We start from the raw sequence: 20,550 nt of genomic DNA, 5'->3' as shown, positions 1-20,550 counted from the left end.
GTTGTAATTGCTCATCTTCTAATCAGCTAACAGTAGTTGGTTTGAGTATTTGTGATCTGACAGTGTCATCTCAAGGGACTGAAAATATGCTAATTTCTGATTTACTGGAATAAACCATGACATTTAACAGAGGTCTCTATTTTACCATGAACTCAGTATAACCTTTGGTATGCTACTGGCTTGTAGAATAAAGAAAACCTTAACAGGGAGTTAAAAGGAAATAGAACTGAAGGAAGGAGTCATAGTAAAGCATCTGGAGTACAAATAGAAACAGAAATACAACTGCATAATGTAACTAGATGTGAATGCATTTCTACTTCTTACTTCTCTCTCAGTAGCCCCATTTATCTGGCTACATTTCTGGGGAAAAGAAGCTGAAATGAAGAGATGCTCAGGCTTTATTTTCTTTAGGAAATAAGGGAAATAAATTGACAAACAATAGAAGCAGAGAGAATGGAGACAGCAGCGTAGGCTACAGCCAGATTTGCTGCTGTGACTTCAGTTAGGTAAGAGGTTACTGCTGGAACTCTGCTCAGCACCTCCCCCTCAGTGTTACTGCCTCTTCCAAGATCTGCAGGCGTCTCTGAACATGCAGATTTGAGTTTTGTCCTCTGACTTTAGGAGTCACGGAGTGTGTAACCCTGCCAGCAGCTCCAAAGGCAGCACTGCTGCAGGGGCAGGAGCACCCACCCAAGGATCCACCCTTGGGGTGCTGGTGACCCCAAAAACCCAGCTCAGCTGCCAGGACAGCACTTCTGACCAGCTACACTGGTGTCATGCCAAGCCCACCAGGTTTTTACCCCTGCAATAAGAGCAGAATGTGACACATAAAAGCTGCAAACAGAACGGGAGCGAAAGTGCATCAGTTTGGAGGAATAGGAAATGGAGGAGAAAAGTCAAGAGGAAAAAAAAAAAAGAAATGAGACAGAATCTGGCTCAGATGTATAAACCATCTGTAGTGTGTATCAGTGTAGCAACAAAGATCACAGAAGCACAGAATCACAGAATATGCTGAGTTGGAAGGGACCCATCAGGATCATAGAGTCCAGCTTCTGGCCCTGCACAGCTTTGTCCAAATGCTTCTTCAACTCTGCCAGGCTTGGTGCTGTGAGCACTGCCCTGGGGAGCCTGTTGCAGGGCCCAAGCACCCTCTGGGGGAAGAACTTTTTCCTGATATCCAACCTCAACCTCTCCTGACACAGCTTCAGGCCTCAGGTTTGTCACTGGTCACCAAAGAGGGGAGACCTACAGCAGTACAAGCTTCAAGGCCACATGGAAGATGAAGAGACTAAAAAATGCAGTGTTTTTTTTGTAACCAAGACCTTCTCCAGGGGTTCAAAAGGTTTCAGGCTTCCAGAGGAGTCTTTGGCAGTGCTCTGTGCAGGTTGCCAGTGAGTCTCTACATGCAACTCAGGTTTGGAGGCTCTTTTGGACCTTTAAAGCTATAAGAAACACTACCGTTGCCAGATAAATATTTCCTCTCTTAGATGCAGCACAATTCTGCAAGCAATCCTGGCTTTTTTTCTTCCTGAGCGTGGATCTCACAATTTTGTCAATAAACCATGAAATCTCTCAGTTCACCCTGCACAGAGGAGCGTGAATGGAGGTGCTGGGGTGAGACACAGAGATCACTTGAGCATGAAGCCCTCCAGTTGTGATGTTCTCAGGATCCCTGCTTCAGTGGGAAAAACAACTGCTGAGAGCTCTCTCAAGAGCCAGTTGAAATGTGGGAGGGTGCTTAGCATCGAGCCAGCCCTCAGCACAGTAATCCTATAAATCCAAATAAGTTAAGGGAATAAAGAGCTGTTTTTCATGACTTGAGAGCCCCCTGTGGCTGCAGATTTGGCAGCAGCATCTGACTTCATGTTCTAGAAATCTCACAAAAAATCTTTATGGTGGAAGAGCGAGGCACATTAGATCCCTAACCCTTTTACACATATTTCTCATCATAAACCCTAGGGGGTTCTGTCCTTTTTTGCAGGCTTGTGGAGTAGTTTTGAATGTCTTACATAAAGACTGTAGCTTAGTCCTCCATATTATTGTCCCCTCAATGCATACTTGCCTTTTATCTCCTACAGGCAGTATTGGGACCCCACAGGCAGTCAAAGTATTTGACATTGTGGGCTGACTTTTACATCAAGGGGGAAGGAGTCTTGTGCCAGCCAGCTCCTTTCTGCTGGAGTTACTCCTTGTCATTTATTAAGAATAAGTACTTTTCAAATTGGCTTCCACAGTTATGAGCCTTTCCAGCACAACACAGCTTTGAGATGTCATTTGGACTGGGCTGGTGACTCAGACAGAAGTGTGTCTTTGCTAATTCACAGTTTATTCTGTATTTTAAAAAGCTCCACAGAAGGGGCTGTCACTGTCTGTGAGAAGAGACTTCTGAGAAGTGACTACTCACTGTCATTTCATGACTTTCGCACGCAAGCAAAAAGCGTGTTCTCACCTCTCTAAAATAAAGGTAACATGAGGAAACTTTAGACTGTGCCCAGGAAACCTGTGAAGATGAGCAACCACAATTCTCCCCACTTTAAAAACCCCTTCATCTGGTACTGAGCCCACCTGCACTGGGGTGACAGCTCCAATGAGCTACTTTCAGTACTGTAGGGATGGGCCAGCCCAGACTTCACTGGAAATGTGGAATACAAGGAGAAAAGAACATCCTGGCTGGGTCCAGACCAAGTGCTGTGTCCAGCAGTGGCAACAGGAGAGACCCTGAGAGAAAACTACTTGAGCTTGGGCACTTTTTGCATTAGGATAGAATTAACTTCTTCTCAATGACTGGTGCAGGGCTGTGTTTTGGATTCAGAGGAGAATAATGATGATAACACACTGATGTTTTGGTTTTTGCTAAGTCATGTTTATCCTAAGTCAAGGACTTTTTTTTTCCCATGCTCTGTCAGGGAGGAGGGATGGAAAAGAAAAAATCTGTGAGGGGGCATAGCTGGGATAGGGAACCCAGACTGGCCAAAGGGATATTCCACACCAAACATCATGCCCAGAATATAAACTAGGGGAGTTACCCAGAAAAGGGAATGATCTGAGTTCAGGAATGGAATGCAGCATCAGTCAGTGAGTGGTGAGCAATTTTATTGTGCATCACTTGTTTCTTTATTTCTTCGATCTTTAAATCATTATTATTTACTATTTTATTATATTTTAATTTGTTTTCAATTATTAAACTGTTCTTACCTCAACCTAAAAGTTTTAATTCCAAGTTCAGACCTTGTTATGGAGAGCAGTACATCTTTCATCTCTTTTAAACCCATCTCCTGTTATTTTCAGTCAGTGTCCCTCAGCCCCCAGGTTGCACACCTTGCTGAGTAAGAGCTCCCCATCCAGCTTGGAGTGACTTTGTAAACCTCAGCTACATCCCACTCCTCCTTCTCCTTTCCACACCAAACAAATGGGCGTGGAAAGGAGATAAATGTGGAACCATGGAGCCCCAAAATGGAGCCATTTTGTCCTTTCCATGCAAGGCAGCCGCTCCATCCTTTGAAAATCTCGTTGCTGTGTCCAGTGTCTCCCTGCCCATATTGAGGTGCTGGGACCGGATCCACCAGCAGGCAGAGCACAAGCTCTGGGCTTGCCCTGCTCCTTTGTGAAGGCACCCAGGTGCCATCAGTTCTGTTGCCAGGACCCTTTCTGATGGTGTTCTGTTGCTTTTCTGGCTGTTTCTGTGTTCTGAGCCAAGGATTTCAGTGACCTGACAGTGCTGGCTGCAGGAGCCTTTCCCAAGGGCTCCAAATGCCTCTTTGGAGCTCAATTTTATGGGACAGTGACTTCAATATACAAAATAGACTTTTATCTGCTCTGAGGCATATCTGCCACCTTTCTGACCTTCATCATCTGCCACCTTTTTGACCTTCAGGGCCTTATTTGACTGCTAATCTCCATAAATTTGGCGATATTCATCCCACCAGCCTCCCCAGGGTGAGATGTTGAATAAAGCCTGCCTCACATCCAGTTTCTGAGAGAACTGGTGTTGACCCTTCTCTGTCCTGAAAATGACAGTTTTGTCTTTCCTTTTTGCTTCCTACCCCATTATCAGACTTCAAACCATAAAAGCACCTCTCCTCCAATCCCATGGAAACCTAATTTTTTTAATACCTTTTCACAAGGAGCCTTGTCAAAGGCTTATTGAAAACCCAAGCACACAATATCTACTAACAATCTTTCATGTAATTCACAAAATCCTCTTTGTCATTGTAAGCCATCAACACACAGGGTTACCACAGGAGAACTAAGTCCACTTGGTTTCAGAATTACAGAATTACAATACAAGTTAATTACAATTAAATTGTAGACTTTTATTTCTCAGTTCCACTGTGCAAGGAATACTCCAGGTTCCCCTCCCATGTGATGCACCTGCAAGAAGAAGGTGAGTGACAGAGCCTCATTCATATATTGGCAGCTCAGAGATTTTCTAAAATGAGACCTAAAGAGGCAAATACATTATTTTTTTAAATAAAGAAGTGGAACAAATATATATATATATATATATATATACATAAAATGAATATATTTATATATATATTAATATATATATTTAAAAATATATATAAATAAATGTATGGGGTTTACTTAAAGTCTAGTCAAAAGAAAAGGCTGGAGTTTCATCCTGATCAGAAGAGAAAGTAACGATGATTTGAGGTCAGACAAAATTGTTTTGAAGTCAAATACTATTATTTTGTTAGTTTTTAATACACTTTCATGCCATCTTAAATAGTTAAATTCAAGGCTAAGCATTATTTTAAAATGAAAAATCACACACCTCATTAAAATATATTGTATTAAAAGAAACTTTTTAAAATTTTAGGAAGTTTTCTGTATTTGTTGATGAAGCTTACTGGCCAAATTCTAGTCTAGGTTTACAAATAACTCCAGTTGATCCAAAAGTGCATTGTCAGCAAATGAATTTTTTGTATGAAAAATTTCAGCAAACTTTATATACAGCTCTCCCCGTTTGTAATCCCAAACAAAATCCTGTGTACCACAGTACCGTGTGTTCTGACTGAATACCAAACCACAGTGTTGCAATTCATGCACAGAGAAGCCCAGTCTGAAAGCAATTCACACTTCTCCCTCTCCAAACTGCATGAAGTCAGACTTTCAAAATGCTCCTCTCACCCCCTTGCTGATGCTGATCCGTGGCACAAAACTGAGCCAAGGGGTGATTTGGGGGGTGATTTGATGCCCAGGGGGCTGGAGACAGACTGAGAGAGCTGGGCTTGCTCAGCCTGCAGAAGAGAAGCTCTGGGGAGACCTCAGAGCACCTTCCAGTACCTAAAGGGGGATCCCAGAGATCTGGAGAGGGACTTTTCACAGGGACATGGGTGACAGGACAAGGGGAATGGCTTCAAAGTGAAAGAGAGTAGGTTTGGGTTAGATGTGAGGAGAAATTCTTTACTTTCAGGGTGGTGAGGCAGTGGCACAGGGTGCCCAGAGGAGCTGTGGATGCTCCTTCCCTGGAAGGGCTCAGGGCCAGGTTGGATGGGGCTCTGAGCAACCTGGTGGAAGGTGCCCCTGTCCATGGCAGGGAGGTTGGAACTGGGTGATCTTTAAGGCTCCTTCCAACCCAAACCACTCAATCATTCTATGGATTTGAAGTAATTAATTTTTAGATGCCAATCCTCTCAAAAGCCAGACCTGTTTTGTGCCATAACTTTTTTCCTGTCCTTAAATCTGAAAATCCCTGGAGTGTCACCTCATACTACATCTAAATTTTGAAAATTTTTACTTCTAACATCTTGGAAATCCAAGTTACAAGAGGTTACCATTGATACTCAAATCAAAAAGTCAATCAGAAGGAGGGATTTGCAGAGGGTGTAAGTGTGGTATGAAATCCCAATCAACTATGTATGAATCACTCTTTCAGAAGACAAATGCAGGTACTTAGTGATCTAACCACATGCCTAAGGGAAATTTACATGCCAGTGATGTACTCTCCAGAATTTAATAATCCATATGCATCATTAATGTGCTACTTAGCAAACCTAGGGGATATCATTTCTCAGTAAGGCAGAATTGTTCTTAGCTTCATTTTTTCCTGTTACCTCCCACTACAATTCAAAAAGAACAATCATCTAACATTTTAACTTAATTAAAATTCATTTAAAAACACTTTTGGTGTTGGTAGGGGAGCTCTTGTTTATCACACAGCAATTTGGGGATATATTGAACAGTGCAGATATTAACTGGCTTACCTTTTACCAACAGCAAAAAGACTGGGGAAAGTTGGGACAAAAAGTTAAGGGCGTCAAAATGTGTAAGCAGGGGGAAAAAGACCATTTCAGCATAGAAAAGCTGAAAGATATTTAGAAGAACCCACTACTGACTGTGCTTACTGGCAGGATTTGAAAACATCACAAGAGGGATGCTCCCCCTGCAAACTTCTTTACAGTACTATGTAAACTTGGAACTTTCCTAAAAAAGATTACAAAAATCTACAGTATTAGTGTTTTGGCTTGACTCATAAATTTTTTCTTTTTTTAACAAAACTCTGGAAGAGGGGGAATATTGAGCAGTCAGGGCTAACCAGTAGTCTCAATGTTTTATACAGGGATATGAGAAAACACAGTTTATAATATTGTGTAAAGGATGAAAAAATTTTCTATATTTTTTCCAAATTTTTTAAATTTTTTTTCTATTTTTTGATACTTAAATGTCTTTAGAAGTCCAGCTCTTGCACAATAATAATAATAATAATAATAATAATAATAATAATAATAATAAATATTACTGAAAGACTTACAGGATCAGTTAGGGATGGTGATGGTGTGGCTCCCTCTACTGCAGTATCCTGGATGGTGTTGCTGGTCCCTGGCTTGGCTGTGAGAGAACAGAAGCAATCCTTCTAAATAAAAACAAACCAACAAAAGACTATACCAACAGATTTTTGCTCACTCAGAAATAGCTTTATGGTTCTCTGGAGCAAGTCACAAAGACTCATTTCAGCAGGAATACACAGACACTCTGCTTAAAAGAGATTCAGGTGCAGCTGGAGCTTTGCAGCTCTTTTTGAGGCAGGGAGGTACCTTAAGGAGAGATGGAGTATTCCTCCAGAATCATGTTTTAGGATTCCTTCCCCTCCTGCTTCCATTGATTACTCTTCTCTTTGTTCAAATACTTTTCTTTTTCTCTCATATGTCCTGATTCTTCAGAAGAATCAGGACATATGTTGTGTGTGTTGGGGCTTTTTTCCCCCTTTGCTTTATTATTTTGGGTTTATTCTTTTTGATCTTTTTGTCTCACCACTTCTTCATATGGCAAAATGCTCAGAAAGGAGTTGTTGTCTTTTTCTAACAATAGCATAGACCATTGCCACAAAATCTTTAAAGTGGAGGAAAGTGCACTGGCAGCCCAAGAAGAAACAGGTTCAGCATCCTGATGCTGCATTGTTACAGCACCCCAGCACCATGAAAATTAAGCATTAACCACATTCTTCCACCCACACAAGCGTGGCAGGAAGGATGCTGGGGCAGATCTGTGCTTCTACACGTGCCCCATCTCAGTGAGGTGGGACATCAGTGTGACCTGGTGTCACATCCCTGTCCTACACAAAGCTGGGCTGCTCTCAGTCAGTCAGGTGGGAGCAGGAGACCGAGGACTGGGGGCTGCATTGAGAAGTTCTGGGAAATGGATGAATGGCAATTGGCACTCACTTTAGGCAGACCTCCTTGAAATGAAGCAGTAAATTCAGGACTGCTTTGCAGGCCCCTGGAGTGACTGCAGTGCTTGCACAGGAGGTCAGGGCTTGGTCTGTGATGCTGTGCAAGGGCTGCTGCTCTGATCTTGGCACTATCAGTGAACATCTGTGATTTGAGCTGGCATCTGCCTGTGGGGTGGAAGTAACTGGCAGTGGAGCTGCTCACCTCCACGTGAAGCAGGTGCAGAAGGTAACATCCCTCCAGCTGCTGGATGACTGTGAGCACTGAGCTCTTGTGCCCTTCCCAGCCCCTCCAGGCAGGCCCATTAGAAGATGCACAGCTGCCTCCTCAGGCTCTCCCTGCCCACAGGTACTTTCCATGGATCAGTGGAGAGTTAATGGAAGCAGGCTCTCCTTTGTCCACTCCTGGAAAGTTGATCCCTTTTTGGGAAAGAGAACTTTTTGAATTTACCACCACGTGTCAGTGTGTACAGACACTAACCCACACCCAAGGGCACACACAGCAGATGCACCCCAGGAGGGTGCAGGACTGCCCTGTTGTGCACTGCCAGCTGCACAGTTGCAAGTCTGAGTTTGTTTTTTTTTTTTCTATTTCACAATTCACAACAGACAACACCTTCTGTGAAACCTTGGTTTTAAAATCCCAAGGATTACATGAGAATTTATTTGAAAGGAAAGCAAGTTCTTGACTTTAATTCTTCCAGGGAAATATCTGAAAAATAGACCACTCAGCGCCTTGGATTGAAAAATCACCTGGCAAATTTAAAAGTTCATTATATTTTAAAGACTTGTTATTTTTTAATGCCCCGAGTTGGCAATGTAGCATAAGTCTGTTGTCAGCTCACAGATTTTACCTAAATTAGATACTAAAGGACTTCAGCAGTCCTTACAAAAAAAAAAAAAAAAAAAAAAAAATGGGGCCATCTGTTACCAAAGAGTTTCTTCAAAACTTACAAATCTCCGTTGCAAGTGCTGCCCAGCTGTAATTGGCTGTGAGGTAAGTAAGCCACCACCTGAGGGCAGAGAAAAGACAGGGAACAAAAACTTCACCCAGAAAATGATCAGATTTTACTGCATCTATTTAGCCATTTTTCCAACACAAAATGCTTCAAACTAATGAAATGCATTTTCCATGCACAGAAAATAGACATGTAAAAATATATGCATTAAAAAGTACCAATTCAATGAGCTCGTTTAAGTGTGAAGCAGGATTTTCTCTAAGGGACCCTGTGTTAAGATTTAAGGAAGAATGTAGGAGGAGACAGCAGATGCTCAGAGGCAAGTGAAAAGGATTTAGGTGTACTTCTATTAATACAAGACCTGCACTGAATTATTACTATGAACACAGGATGTTCAAGCCACGTGGTAACAGACAAGTCAAGCAGTGACGTGGGAGTCTTCCGGCTGAAGCTGCCTTCCTGAAACCAGGAATGAAAGAGAATGTGTCAAACAGAAAACCATTAAACATGAAGCTGAAAAAAACAGTAATGAAAAGGAAATGGGTAAAACTGAGGCCTTGTTTCCTGGTAACCCTGCGGAAAAGTCAAATTTAGTGATAGAGATTGTACCTTAAATTATGCATGAATGAATGTCACAGCTATGAGCTTTAACTGCTGAAGTTCAGGCAGCACTGACAGCAGCAGACTTGCCATGCAAGTAGTGTAACCTCAAATTTGTGGAAAGGAGAAATATAGATATTTGCTGTCTGGCAGACACATGAACTCCCATTTCTGATGAAAATCACAGCTCACAGGTTATGAGGTCCCCTAGACAAGATACTTGTCATTCATGGCTGCAGCAGTTCTGCTCACAGAGAGATAATTATCCCACTACAATTCAGCAAAAACAAAAACAAAAAAAAAAATGCTAAAACCCTGCATTTTTTTTTTCAGAACTATATAGTTTGTGTATTTTTGTGCCTGTGTTAAACATACAATGAACAGAGGTGGTGCCCATCATTTTTTAACAGCCAGCAATGCTGTGCCATCAGCCTTGGCTGGAGTGGGTTCTGCAGAGCAGTGCAGGAAGCCCATAGGAGCTATGGGGACAGCTCCTTGATGAGGAAGAGTGCCAGCAGGGTCATCCATGCAGTGTTTGAGGGGCTGAGCAGCCTGTGTGGGGTCTGGATCACCCCCAGGGGCTGCCTGAGTGCCAGCCTCAAGGGGAGCACGTGAGGACTGGCTGCACATCCTTCCCAAGATTTCACACCACAGGAAACCTGCTCTGTCCTAGCAAAAAACCTGGCACGTGTCTCCTCCAAATCCTCCACAGGAACTCAGACAAGAAAATACTGCAGTGATCCTAAAAATGAAGCTTCAAATAACCTTTTTGCTCAGTGCAGACCACCAGGGCTGTGCCTGTCAGTGCAGAGTTCCATGGTAATGCAAATGCCACTGGATCATGACTGGACTGTTGGCTTTAGCAGGCAGTTAAAGGAAGGGGTGGAGAAGCATACCTCTTCTTTTAAATATCAATCAATCTTAGAGGTTTTAATTAAAATAGAAACTTGCTTGGGAAAGAAAATAATTTTTATATCTGACCTGTAGAAAGGATTAGTGTATTTGGCACTGTCCCTAATTTGTCCTTAAGTGAAATGAATTCAGTTTTAAATTCTCTGCCTCTCCAAGGTGTGGATGCCAGCTGCACAAATAGATCCAGCAATTCTGTACTGTAGGCAAATTGTCCCCATGTCACTCCTTGCCTCACTGCTTCCCCAGCCTGCTTAATTGCCATATCATGAAACAGCTGCCATCCACGTACACCTCATGTAATTTTATTTTCTTTTTGCCACTACAATAGGAGATTACAAATCCGATTGCAGGTTGTGATAGAACTTACTATGCACCAAAACAATTATACCAGCAACTGTTTTCAATAATAATTATTAGGGACCCACTAGAGTGTCAGCTTTAGTATTTGATGCTTTGATATTTTTCCAAATGTTAAAGCAGTATTAAAAAATAATGAGTTGGACTTTACATTCAAATGTGGTGGTATTTTTCTGCAGGGTTTGCCTCTGTTTCTGTTCAGTTATGGTGGTCAAAACTTTGTGAAAAGTAGGAGGGGAATGAGGACAGATTGACAACCACCTACAGATCAACACCTTACAGCATAACATTGTCCTCACGTCTGTGAACAGCAGCTTGGTGGAGAATATAATATTAGCACCCTGCATGGCTTCATTCTCAATGAGAAAGAAAAGAAAAGCAGCTCCAAATGGAGCTCTTGGCAGGGACTGGAGAAGCCTGTAGAGAAAAGAGTTACAGAAAAATTAAATAATGGGAAACCTTGTGTCTGTAGCATGTGAGGAGAGCTACGGTGTATGCAGCAACAAAAAAGGGGCAACCACAGAGGGAATCCTGCCCTTGTGAGGGGTGGCAAAAATGGCATGGACAGGAGCAAGAGAAGTGACACACAGAGCACTGCTGTTGCCCTGATTTTTTAAGATTTTCTAAGCCTCCTGATGTTTACATTCTTGTAGCAAACTTTCTCACACACTTTCTGTAAATAACTTTTTGTTTTGCATTCTTTTATGGAGGAGGAGAAATTTGATGGACTGCTGGTTTGTCCAGTGTCATTGGAGAGGTGGCACTTTCACCCTCCAATCCACTGACACTTTTGGAAAACTATAAATGTTGGAGTCAGAAAATAAACTTACCTTTTCTTCACCTTGAGAGCAGTGGTGTGTACACTTATGATTTTTCATGTCCTATAGCAACACACTGCCATGTACAGGAGGGAGAGCAGATTTACCATCATGGGCATGAGCAGGAGGAAAGCCCTGGAGATTCCATGGTGAGCTCTCAGCCTCCACCTTTCCCCTGGTTTATATTAAACCACACACACCAGGGAAGGATCCCTGCTCTACCTCAGGCCAAGCACGACTTGTTTCAGGGACAGGCCATTTGTGCCACCTCAGAGATCTCAAGCCCTGTCTCCCTGGAAGATCTGTGTTATGTGGCTCCTGAGCCCATCTGCTGAAAGATAACGTGATGGTGAGAACAAAGCTGCATTAAAATAGCAGTGTTATAAAACAGAGTGAACTGCAGGTTAGAGAAATGAGTATTGAACCAGCTCCCCAGTGCACCTGCAAGCACAGTGAATTTCATGAAAACAAACTCCTATTAAGCATTTGAAATCATGTTTTGAGCACCTCTGCCCTTCTGCCCTCTGTGCTGCTTTACAAGCACTAACCTTGCCATTGTGGGGAAAATTCATTTCTGGACTCACTTCAATCAGTGAGCCCTTGACTGTCACAAGCTCGGTGAATGCACACTTAAAAATGAAGTGACATAAATACCAAGCTGCCAACAAAACAGAAACTTCAGGAAAGAGACCTCTCAGAGCATCTGCACAAAGAAGTCTGCAATAAAGGGCTCAGAGGAGCTATTGAGCTATTCATCTCCAGTAGGATGACTGGTTACCATTTCCTTCTAAAAGCATACTCATTCAGAAAAGGCTCACAGTTAAACTCTCTCTCTCTTGCTAGGAAAACCAGTTATCACTGAGGTCTGAGTCAGAGGATGGATCTCGTGTGGACAGGGCTCACTGGGCACAGCACTGCTCCAGTGTGAAGCTCAGAGCATCCAGTGCCAGCAGAACAGGCCACCTCTCCCCATGTCACCGCACCCTTGTCCCAGCCTGCACCCGCACCAGAAAAACAACTTCTGGAAGACATTTCTCCAGATCTAGTGCCAAAGTCACTTGGCAATAGATCAGCTCCACATAAGGAGCAAAGTTATAGATTTAAAAAGGAAATAAAGAAGCCTCTTCTTGTTTTTTTGCCATGTTTTAATTAGTGGGAACCAGTCTCCCTTCGGCTCTCCGAGCAGGATCTGGCAGGGATGCAGGAATGAAGCATTTAGTGTGAGCATTCTGGTTCTTCTTCACCAGGCTGCTCCCCAGTTACCTCTCTCATGCATCACCAGTGCTGACAGGTGACAACTCTGAAGCAAGAGGACATCAGGAATGCAAAATACAAATAATTCCTGTTTGCAGCACTGATTTACTGATTCAGTGCTGGGAAAAAGCTTGGAATTTGTTTAACCCTATCCATCCAGCTCAAATTTATGTCCCTTGCCCTGACAGCTGCAAATATCTCATGGTACTTTATTAACAGACCACTGCCATTACCAGTCTTTGCAAACCTTTCAATCAAAACTCTTTGTTTTCCACAAGAGATCATCTGATTTAAACAGGGATAGACTCAGGGAAATTCAATGCCAGGTGCTATACAGGTCAGACTGTTTGATTACAGCTGTTTTTTTCTCTGGATTTCCAAGCTATTTTTTCTTTGCAAATTGAAATTATCAAACTGTATCAGTGAAAAATCCACAAGTGTTCATACTGTTAATAGAAGCACAATAAAACAGAAGGCAGGAAACAGGATAACTGTGGGTGGCTACTACACTTTGAAATAGCAGGAGCATCTTGAACCCAACAAAATCAGCAGATGAATGTTCCTGTTCTGTGGGAGCAGCATGGAATCATGGAGAAGAGCTTGATCATCTTCAGCCCTGGCCCATTTTTATTTTGATTCCTGCCTTTTTTTTTTTCCCTTTCTAATTTTTTTTTAGGACATCCTATTATTATGCACAGATCTATACCATACCACATGAAACACATCCGAATTGGAGATGCAGTCTGTCTGCAGTTCTGGTTGAGAATTAATTTCACAGGTTATGTTTAGACTCTTCTTGAATTTTGAACTCCTGTTTCTGGTAGTTCTGCTGCATGCTGTTCTAACAGCTCTCATCCCACTTCAGATCTGCATCTATGAGAAGGCACAATATAAGCAAAGCATCCTAAAATGTCATTTATTCTGAAATCTTACAGTTCCATCTCTTCTTTTTGATGCTTTGTCATGTAAAAAAAAAATTGAAAGGTTTTAGTCATACAGTGATATTAAAGGGACCCTAAATAAACATGCAGTTCTTGTTTCATTTCTCACTGCTGTACAAGCTCTTCTTAAACTAGTACAAGGAATCTGACTGTCTGCAGATATGTAAAAAAGCAAGCAAAGAGGAAATTAATCATCTCTGCTACTAAAATAAAGCTGGTTTCTCAGCCCAATTACAGGACAATGAGTTACTGCATGAACAGTTTCTGATTTATGTATGCTGGATGCTGACAAGTGGTAAACTTAGTGCTGGGGAAAAAAATGCCCTTTTAAAACCCCTTACATTTTTCCAGGCCTATACAAAATGAGTGTATTAGAATATGTGATTTTTAGCAGCCTACCAGACTGATTATATTTAGGTCAGAATGACCTCAGTACTCATAAACACTTTGTCATGGTTGTATTTTTCTAAAACTTAACCTTTCCCCTGGTTGCCTTATTTGCAGCCTTCACCTCATGCTTAAATTCTCCTTTGGGGCAACTTCTGAGGAAGGTCAAGGTTGCCTTCAGACCTGTGTGTATCAGCATGATGAAACTGTCCCTGTGAATTGTTCCACCTCACAGTCTGAGGCTGGCCTGGCAGCCTCTGTCACCAAGGTAAGCCCTGCAAAGTGGTACCTCTGACCACCTCACCTCTGTGGAGACCAAAGCAGCTCAAATCAGCCCCAGAGAAAGGAAACACATTAATCAAATGAAGCAGTGGACCCTCTTCCCACTCCCCAGAAGCTATCTGTATGCCAGTTATTTAATTTTTCTTTTTTTTTTTTAATAGTTACTAGGTGTTTGCAGTTAAATCCAATGATCTTCGTCCACAGTCATTTCTTGTGCCAAAAATGAAAAAAAAAGATACAAAAAATTTTTGAGAAAATGTGTTTAAAATAAAGGAGAAAAGTGAAAATCGTTACATTTGTTACAGTGGGACAACTGCAAAATATTGGGATAATACAATCTTAACAGTTCAGTTCAAATTGAGAAAATTCTACCTATAATAGCTAGGCCTTTGGGATTTTTTTTCTCTCACTTTAAGAGCTTTCTGTTAGCTCTGGAAGCAAATTTGTCACTCAGCTCAGCGGACACATAAAGAGGGGTAGTGCACATAGCTGGTGCTTCAAACACCCACCAAAGTGGAATTTCCTAGACTGCTCTTGACACTAACTCTCACAGATAATACTCTTTTAGCAAAATTTCATCTGAAGAGCTTTCAAAAGTTTGATATCATCGTTTTTGCTTGCCTTGAGGACCCAGCCCCTGCCTGAGCGACGCTCCCTTCAGCTGTGCCTGCCTGTAGCCCTTCCCTCTGGATTGACCCTGGATCTGATCCATGCCCTCCCTGTCCTAATAGGACACAAAATGAACGATACTCACACTCTGAGATGTCTACGGCAAAAAAGGGAACGTTTATTTCCAACTTTGATATTTATAGATTTCTAAAAAGTGACCATGGATTGGAGGATGAAGTTGCTACCTCTCCAACCACACTGGTCAAACCAACAGTCTATCAATTTTCTCTTTTTCCTGAAAGGAATGCAAAACAATCATTATTTACATGAAAAGTGTGTGAGAAACTCCATTACAGAAATGTAAACATCAGAAGGCTCAGAAGAACTTTAGAAGAACAGGGCAGCCCTCCCCTTGTCTGGGGCTGCTGTGGTGGTGACCAGCACCCTGTGCTGCCTGCACAGCTCAGTGTCCCTGTGGGAGCCAGGAGTGAGTGGTGTCCCCCAGACTGCCACCAGTGGTATTAATGCCTTCACAGTGACAGGGACAGTGGGATCAAGTGCAGCAGCAGCGAATTTGCAGGTGACACTAGGCCAAGTGGTGCAGCTGATGTGCCTGAGGGACAGGGTGACATGCAGGGGGGCCTGGACTGGCTTGAGGCCCATGAAGGTCACATGAAGTTCAACAAGACCAAGTGCAAGGTCCTGCACAGAGGCCAGGGCAAACTCAACACAGACTCACAGAATCACAGAATCACAGAATCACAGAATCACAGAATCACAGAATCACAGAATCACAGAATCAGAAAATGAGGTTGGAAGAGACCTCTAAGATCATTGAGTCCAACCTGTGCCCTAACACCTCAACCAGACTATAGCACCAAGTGCCATGTCCAGTCTTTTTTTAAGCACATCCAGAGATGGTGATTCTACCACCTCCCTGGGAAGAGCATCCCAGTACTTTATTATTCTTTCAGTGAAAAACTTTTCCTTATATCCAACCTTCTCCTTCCCTGACGTAGCTTGAGGCTGTGTCCTCTGGTTCTGTCAGTGCTGCCCGGTGGAAGAGACCAACCCCACCTGTCTATAGCCTCCCTTCAGGAAGGTGCAGAGAGCAATGAGGTCACCTCTAAGCCTCCTCTTCTCCAGGCTGAACAACCCCAGCTCCTTCAAATGTCCCTCACAGGGCTTGTGTTCCAAGCCCCTCACCAGCCTTGTTGTCTCCTCTGGACACGCTCAAGACAGGCTGGGGGATGAAGGGGTTGAGAGCAGCCCCACCATGAAGGACCTGGGGATTCTGGTCCTGGGATGTTGTCCCTTCCAGCCCAGGCCATTCTGAGATTCAGATGCTGGGGGTCTGCATCAGCTGGGTGAGCAAAGGCTCTGCCTCTGCCAGGAGCAGCCTTGCTCCTCCTGCTCCCTCAGCCTCACCAATTTGCTCTTGACTGCACCTGGCAACTTCAAGAGCAAGACCCCTCACCCAAGGAATGACTTTTCCTTCCTGTTAAATGTATCTTCCAAAGAATATTGAGAGGTAGCAAACAGTACAGAAGATAAACAACCAGGCACCTGGCTTCAGGGGCACTTTGCTTTTCTGTCGTAGTTATTGTTTTAAGTAGCTTGCTTGACACACATGAGTTCATTTTTTTCCAGAAAGACCTCAAAATTACCTTGTAGCCTTTTCCTTATTCCAGCAACTAACAATATAGAAATGAATTATTCTAGACTCTGGATAAAGGCCTATGTATAGCAGAGGGTCATGGCATAACCTAGAAAAGCTAGGTATAGCCAAAGTTGTTTAATTTCAAAAATTTTGAGGTATTATCTTGAAAAAAGACAAATCCTTACCATTTCCACTGTCTCTGGAATGGAAAAGTTTCAGAACCACTTCAGGAGCTAAAAAGCTTGGTTGAGGGCTGTGTGGGAGTATATGTGTATGCATTGTCAAGGGGAGAGAGAGGAAAAGAATTATGATAAATACAGTATTTTTTGGTGTTCAGATGAGTTTCGTGTGAAGTCTGCACTACAGCAACTTTATAACTCCCAATGGCCTTCTCTTCAAAAATAGGAAATTTTTAAAAAGGGAGGAGGAGGAGAGAGTAGTTTGTAGAGTTTTCAGTAATAACACCTTTTGTAATCTCCTATCAAACAACTTCAGACTTTCATGTTTTAACTATTCTAGAACCTACCCTGTTGAGATTGGCAGAAAAACAAGTAGAATTATGAATTTTACTAGGGAGAAGATGAAGATTCTGTCCTAAAAACCCCCTCAGCTTGAGTTAGTGTGAATGGCTCCACCAGGCACGAGTGTGGATGCAGAAATTGGCACCAGGAACAAGCAGGCTTGTTGAAGAGAGGGGACGTGTGTGCCAAGCAGTAGCTTCCGAGTGTCTGCCAAGAACTGATAAGCTCCAGAGACTTCACAGTCCTGCTGAATCTGCAAAAACTGATAAACTGAGCACAGACACTCTGCCAAATCTGTCCAAATCCACTGGCATCAGCCATGGGTGTTGCACAATGCTAGCAACATCCATGAAGGCTACTATATGCAAAACTACACGATTCTCTATCTATCTATGGATATGAATATATAAAACACACACACATACACACATATTAATGATGAAACAAAACGATCTGGAGGGACTTCCTGAACATCCTGACACATCTACACACACCTCTGCTTTTAAGTAACCAGCTGGGGTTGGTCTACCTGCTCCTGCTCCACCCATCAGTGCAGATGTTTGCGAACTGCACGCGGGAATAAATGAATGCAGTGTGTAATGAGTCCCTTGCTATTAATAGCAGTGTGACAAAAGGTGTCTAATAAATGCTGTTGTGCTCTGTGCTTCCCCTAGCCTGATCCCAGAGAAAAGGGGATATGTAACAACCCATTACTGCAAATTTAAATTTCTGGTTTTGTGGATATCACCTCAGCAAGGGTGTCTGATGTTGGATTCAGACTTTCTAAATGACAGACTTAGGTATGCTTCCAGTGTGACATTTTTCAAGTGGCTGTCACCATGAATGGAAGCATGCCCAGACACAGACACAGGGACACCCCAGACCTGGAGAACTGGTATGGTGGAATGGGACAAATTACAAAGTTGCCAGGCTCCTCACCCAAGCTTTTGGACCCTGTGGTCTGTGAAGTCTCAGGATCACAGCCTCTTCTTGGGACATTCACAGTGCTGCCAAATCAGTAACCTGTCCCTCTTCTAGCAGAGCCACCAGGACTGACTCATGCCCCTCCCAGCCTGAAGAAACCCCAGGGCCACCAAACTCGACCCCAACAATAAAATGACTTCTGTGCCACTCACACCATCTTGGCTCCAGAGGCCACAAAATTCAGATGGCCCTTCATGTTTTCCTGTCATCTCCATTGCTCAAATGATCAAGACAAGAATGACAAGAGTCATCTCCAGGGGGAATCTATCAGGAGTCTGCTCAAAAGAGTCTTTATTTTCAAAACTGGGTCTGCTCTCAGCATTTGCCCAAGCTTTCCCCCTTCCTGCCTCATCCCATCTCCCTGCTTCTACCTGCCAGATGGATGATCACTGTCATTTTCCAGAAAAATATAAATTGTGTTGCCTATTTACAAGCAAAAAATTGACAAAAACGAGCCACCCAAACACTTCTGCAGGTAATGGTCCTGGTGAGTGTTTTTGATAGGACCAGCAACACCTGCTGAGGGGGTCATCCTGCAGTGTGTTCCACTTCCAAGCACTCCACATGCAGTGGAATCTGCTGCACTTTTCTCGGGAAAATAAATGCCTTTGCTTTTGTGCTTCAGTTTGAGGCAGAGACCACACCAGATTGTTTCTGATTGCAATAGAAGACAAGTTAAATGGAAGTTATGCATTGATGTTAAAAGGAAGTAGCTCTTTTAGAAGGAACAGGCTTTCAAAATCCTTCCACATCGGCCGGATTTGCAGGACCTCTTGTGGTTAAAGCTCGGACTTGCAGTTCCACGTTTTTGCTGGAGGTGGGAGCGCACCTGAGGCTTTTTCTCTTCAGCTGTGCAGAAGGAAGGCGAGGCTTTGGCTTGAAATGTCAAGCAGCAATGTTAGTGAAAGGAGGAAAAGCTGTGCTAACTGGCATCTGGTGAAAAATAACAATAATTTGCAAAATAATAATAAGCAAATAATAATTTTATAATAATATTTGCAAGTATTATTTGGGGGGTAACAAAATTTTTATAATAATATTTGCAAAATAATAATAAGCAAATAATTTTTGTGTGGATTTAAGCTTATAAAAATAAGTTGTTCTTTTGCTGTATCTCAAGCATACCAGTCAAGAACCATGAAATGGAATTGTCTTACAGAGTCACAGAAGCACAGAATACCCAGAGTTGGAAGGGACCCACATGGATCATCGAATTCCACCTCCTGGCCCTGCACAGGACAGCCCCAAGAGTCACACCAAGTGCACCACGTGTTATAATGCATCAGAAAATTGCTTTTAAAGGACGTAGCCTCACCAATTAATATGAAAAAAAAAAAAAAAACAAACAACCAACAAACCAAAAAACAAAACCATGGGAAGGGATCCTGTTATTTTAGCTGCCACTTCTTAGCTCTGCCAGTGAAACCAGCTGAGAAGTGGGGCTGGCAGCTGTCCAAGCTTCTCCTCCGGCCATGTACCAGCTTCTCCTCTTCCACCACAGCGCTGCAGGGCAGGGAGGAGGTTGTCCAACGCCAGTGCCACAACTGCTCCTTCCCTGAGGGTGTTTTTGTGGGAAGCCTCCAGCTCATGCCATCGCACCATTGACCCTAACAAGCACTGCGGCCCCATGGCAGGCAGGGAATGGGGTTTGGAGATGTGAAAAATGCCTATTTTATGATTGGCTCTTCGCAAATATTAAAATGAATATTATATGTGTTATGTTAGAAAGTTATGCTGTATTGATTCTCTTAAGTAGCGTGTTAAATATAGTTTTAGGTTATAACATAATGTTAAAATACAAACTATGCTATGTAGGATACTTTTTTCTAAAGAAAGGACTTGCACTGAGATAGCAGCCCCAGGACACCAAAATCTTTCAGAGAAAGAGAATTTATTGCCCCATTATCAGAAGAAATGAACTTCTTCCCGCCTCACTCAGCCCTGAAGATGCCATTAGGATTAGGAGGAAGAAGTTGACACTGACCAGAGAGAATCCTGTGTTGGAATGGAATTTATCCATCATGTATGAGGTGTATGAATATGCAACAGGCTGTTGTTTTTAAGGGTTAATCCTCTGTTAACGTGTGTCCTTTTTCAGGCTTATTTTGCCCAGAAAAATAACACTTTGTTTCTATTGTCTCATATTGTCCTAATTCAAATTGTCCAAAAATTTCATTACTCTAATTATATTGCTATTTTTATAATCACTTTATTACTATTAAACTTTTAAAATTTTAAAGACAGGTGATTGGCATTTTTCACAGAGGGCAGTAGCTGTTGTCCCAAAATGGGTTCTTTGACTTGGTATGCCAGAGGCCAATCCACACACAGAGCTGAGATATTTGATTTATTCACCGTTCTGCACAGAAAAGGGTGCTGGGTGGCAAAGCCTCAATGTCAGCATGACAAAACCTTTAAATATTTATACATTTTAGTAAACAAAGGCATTAATGTTCACTGGCTAAAAGTTACATAGTTCTCTTATTAATTAGTATTCTGTCTTCTGCTTATTAATGATTCTCTTGCTTCTCCTGCTAATTAGTCCCATACTCAGTCTTTCCCTTCTTTTGGGTCAGTGGGTTTCTTGGGTCCAT

At 42.6% G+C, this 20,550-nt stretch overlaps 1 long non-coding RNA gene across 1 annotated transcript in view; it reads left to right on the top strand.

Annotated features, from left to right (window-relative positions):
• The window catches only part of LOC129046626 (uncharacterized), a 31,259-nt gene extending 11,064 nt beyond the window's left edge, over positions 1–20,195 (top strand). Inside the window, exon 2 of the long non-coding RNA XR_008508264.1 lies at positions 19,116–20,195. This is a non-coding gene — a long non-coding RNA (uncharacterized LOC129046626). The remainder of the gene's footprint in view (positions 1–19,115) is intronic.
• Positions 20,196–20,550: the final 355 nt, after the last annotated feature.

Source organism: Molothrus ater, chromosome 3 (genome assembly GCF_012460135.2).
Source record: "Molothrus ater isolate BHLD 08-10-18 breed brown headed cowbird chromosome 3, BPBGC_Mater_1.1, whole genome shotgun sequence".
NCBI classification, from domain to species: domain Eukaryota; kingdom Metazoa; phylum Chordata; class Aves; order Passeriformes; family Icteridae; genus Molothrus; species Molothrus ater.
Note: the sequence above shows the minus strand (reverse complement) of the source record. Positions and strands in the feature narration are given on the sequence as shown.